This window comes from Mesoplodon densirostris, chromosome 10 (genome assembly GCF_025265405.1).
Source record: "Mesoplodon densirostris isolate mMesDen1 chromosome 10, mMesDen1 primary haplotype, whole genome shotgun sequence".
Lineage (NCBI taxonomy): Eukaryota > Metazoa > Chordata > Mammalia > Artiodactyla > Ziphiidae > Mesoplodon > Mesoplodon densirostris.
The window spans coordinates 72896416-72900254 of record NC_082670.1 but is presented as its reverse complement, the minus strand read 5'-3'; positions in this window follow the sequence as shown (position 1 = coordinate 72900254).

The window sequence follows — 3839 nt, the reverse complement described above, 5'->3', positions numbered from 1 at the left end:
GTTGGGTGCATAAATATTTACAATTGTTATATCTTCTTCTTGGATCGATCCCTTGATCATTATGTAGTGTCCTTCTTTGTCTCTTCTAATAGTCTTTATTTTAAAGTCTATTTTGTCTGATATAAGAATTGCTACTCCAGCTTTCTTTTGATTTCCATTTGCATGGAATATCTTTTTCCATCCCCTTACTTTCAATCTGTATGTGTCTTTAGGTCTGAAGTGGGTCTCTTGTAGACAGCATATATATGGGTCTTGTTTTTGTATCCATTCAGCCACTCTGTGTCTTTTGGTGGGAGCATTTAGTCCATTTACATTTAAGGTAATTATTGATATGTATGTTCCTATTCCCATTTCCTTAATTGCTTTGGGTTCGTTATTGTAGGTATATTCCTTCTGTTGTGTTTCTTGCCTAGAGAAGTTCCTTTAGCATTTGTTGTAAAGCTGGTTTGGTGGTGCTGAACTCTCTCAGCTTTTGCTTGTCTGTAAAGGTTTTAATTTCTCCATCAAATCTGAATGAGATCCTTGCTGGGTAGAGTAATCTTGGCTGCAGGTTTCTCTCCTTCATCACTTTAATTATGTCCTGCCACTCCCTTCTGGCTTGTAGAGTTTCTGCTGAGAGATCAGCTGTTAACCTGATGGGGATTCCCTTGTGTGTTATTTGTTGTTTTTCCCTTGCTGCTTTTAATATGATTTCTTTGTGTTTAATTTTTGACAGTTTGATTAATATGTGTCTTGGCATATTTCTCCTTGGATTTATCCTGTATGGGACTCTCTGTGACTCCTGGACTTGATTAACTATTTCCTTTCCCATATTGGGGAAGTTTTCAACTATAATCTCTTCAAATATTTTCTCAGTCCCTTTCTTTTTCTCTTCTTCTTCTGGAACCCCTATAATTCGAATGTTGGTGCGTTTAATGTTGTCCCAGAGGTCTCTGAGACTGTCCTCTGTTCTTTTCATTCTTTTTTCTTTATTTTGCTCTGCAGCAGTTATTTCCACTATTTTATCTTCCACCTCACTTATCCGTTCTTCTGCCTCAGTTATTCTGCTATTGATCCCATCTAGAGTATTTTTTATTTCATGTATTGTGTTTTTAATCGATGCTTGATTCATCTTTAGTTCTTCTAGGTCCTTGTTAACTGTTTCTTGCATTTTGTCTATTCTATTTCCAAGATTTTGGATCATCTTTACCATCATTATTCTGAATTCTTTTTCAGGTAGACTGCCTATTACCTCTTCATTTGTTAGGTCTGGTAGGTTTTTATCTTGCTCCTTCACCTGCTGTGTGTTTTTCTGTCTTCTCATTTTGCTTATGTTACTGTGTTTGGGGTCTCCTTTTTGCAGGCTGCAGATTCGTAGTTCCCGTTGTTTTTCGTGTCTGACCCCAGTGGCTAAGGTTGTTTCAGTAGGTTGTATAGGCTTCCTGGTGGGGGGGACTAATGCCTGTGTTCTGGTGGTTGAGGCTCGATCTTGTCTTTCTGGTGGACAGGTCCACGTCTGGTGGTGTGTTTTGGGGTGCCTATGGCCTTATTATGTTTTTAGGTAGCTTCTCTGCTAATGGGTGGGGTTGTGTTCCTGCCTTGCTAGTTGCTTGGCATAGGGTGACCAGCACTGTAGCTTGCTGGTCGTTGACTGAAGCTGGGTGCTGGTGTTGGGATGGAGATCTCTGGGAGATTTTCGCTGCTTGATATTATGTGGAGCTGGGAGGTCTCTTGTGGACCCGTGTCCTGAAGTTGGCTCTCCCACTTCAGAGGCACAGCACTGGCTCCTGGCTGCAGCACCAAGAGCCTTTCATCCACCCAGCTCAGAATAACAGGGAGAAAAAGCAGAAAGAAAGAATTAGTAGAAGAAAGAAAGAGAGAGGGAAAGAAAGGAAGAAGGGAAGAAAGGAAGGAAGGAAGGAAGAAAGAAAGAAAGGAGGGAGGGAGTGAGGAAGGATGGAAAGAAAGAAGGAAAGAAAGGAGGGAGGGGGCAATGAAAGCAAAAGGAAGAGTGAATGGAAGAAGGGAGGGAGGGAGGGAGGAAGGGAAGAAAGAAAGAAAGACAGGAGGGAGGGAGGGAGGAAGGAAAGAAAAAGAAAGTGGAAAGAAGAAGGGTGGGAGGGAGGGAGGAAAGAAAAAGAAAGAAGGAAAGGAAGAGCGGAGGAAGGGAGGGAGGAAGGGAAGGTAGGAAAAAAAGAAAGAGCAGGTAAAGTAAAATAGAATAAAGTATGAAATATAGTAGCGTTATTAAAATTAGAAAGTAATTATTGAAAAAAAAAAAAAAACGGACCGATAGAACCCTGGGACATATGGTGGAAGCAAAGCTATACAGAGAGAATCTTACACAGAAGATTACACATACACATTCACAAAAAGAGAGCAGGGGGAAAAATCAAAAATCTTGCTCTCCAAGCCCACCTCCTCAATTTGGGATAATTCGTTGTAAAAAGAGGAAAAGGGCAAGAAGTCTGAAATCTTGCTCTCTAAGTCCACCTCCTTACTTTGGAATAATTCGTTGTAAAAAGAGGAAAAGGGGGGAAAGTCTTAAATCTTGTCCTCAAAGTCCACTTCCTCAATTTGGGATGATTCGCTGTCCATTCATGCACTCCACAGACGCAAGGCACATCAAATGGACCGTGGAGCTTTAATCCGCTGCCTCCGAGGCTGCACAGAGAGATTTCCCTGACTCTGCTCTCACAGCTCCCGGGTCTCAGCCTTGGACCTGGCCCCGCCTCTGTGCGTAGGTCGCCGGAGGGCGTCCGTTCTTCGCTCAGACAGGACGGGTTTAAAGGAGCCGCTGATTCGGGGGCTCTGGCTCACTCAGGCAGAGGGGAGGGAGGGGCGCGCAGTGTGGGGCGGGCCTGCGGCGGCAGAGGCCAGCGTGACGTTGCAGCAGCCCGTGGCGCTCCGTGCGCTTTCCCGGGAAAGCCGTCCCCGGGTCTCGGGACCCCGGCAGTGGCGGGGTGCACAGGTCCCCCGGAAGGCGGGGCGGACAGTGACCCGCGCTCGCACACAGGCCCCGCGGCTGCGGCGGCGGCGGGCGGCGGCAGGCGGCGGCGGTGGCGGGCGGCGGGGGGCGGCGGGGGGCGGCGGCGGCAGCGGGCCTCGGCGGCGGCGGCGGCGGGCGGCGGCAGGCGGCGGCGGTGGCGGGCCGCGGGGGCGGCGGCGGCGGCGGTGGCGGGCCGCGGGGGCGGCGGCGGCGGCGGCGGCGGGCCGCGTCGGGCGGCGGCGGCGGCGGCGGCGGGCCGCGTCGGGCGGCGGCCCACGCCCGTCTCCGAGGTCCACGCCTTACCCGCGGCTCGCGCCTGTCTCCGGCGCTTCCCTAAGCAGCCCTTTTAATGCCCTCTCCTCGCACACCAGGAAACGAAAGTGAAAGTGAAAAAAGACTCTTGCCTCTTCAGCAACTCCAGACCCTTTCCCCGGACTCCCTCCGGGCTAGCCGTGGTGCACTAACCCCTTCAGGCTCTCTTCCTGCCGCCAGCCCCAGTCCTCTCCCTGCGCTCCGACTGAAAGCTGATACCCAAGCCTCAGCTCCCAGCCCCGCCCGCCACGGCGGCCGAGCAGACAAGCCTCTCGGGCTGGTGTGTGCCTGAGGGCACCGGTCCTCTGTGCCGGAATCTCTCCGCTTTGCCCTCCACACCCCTGTTGCTGTGCTCTCCTCCGCTACTCCGAAGCTTTCCCCCTCCGCCACCTGCAGTCTCCGCCCGCGAAGGGGCTTGCAGTGTGTAGAAACCTTCCCTCCTTCACGGCTCCCTCCCACTGGTGCAGGTCCCGTCCCTATCCTATTGTCTCTGTTTATTCTTTTTTTCTTTTGCCCTACCCAGGTATGTGGGGAGTTTCTTGCCTTTTAGGGGGTCTGA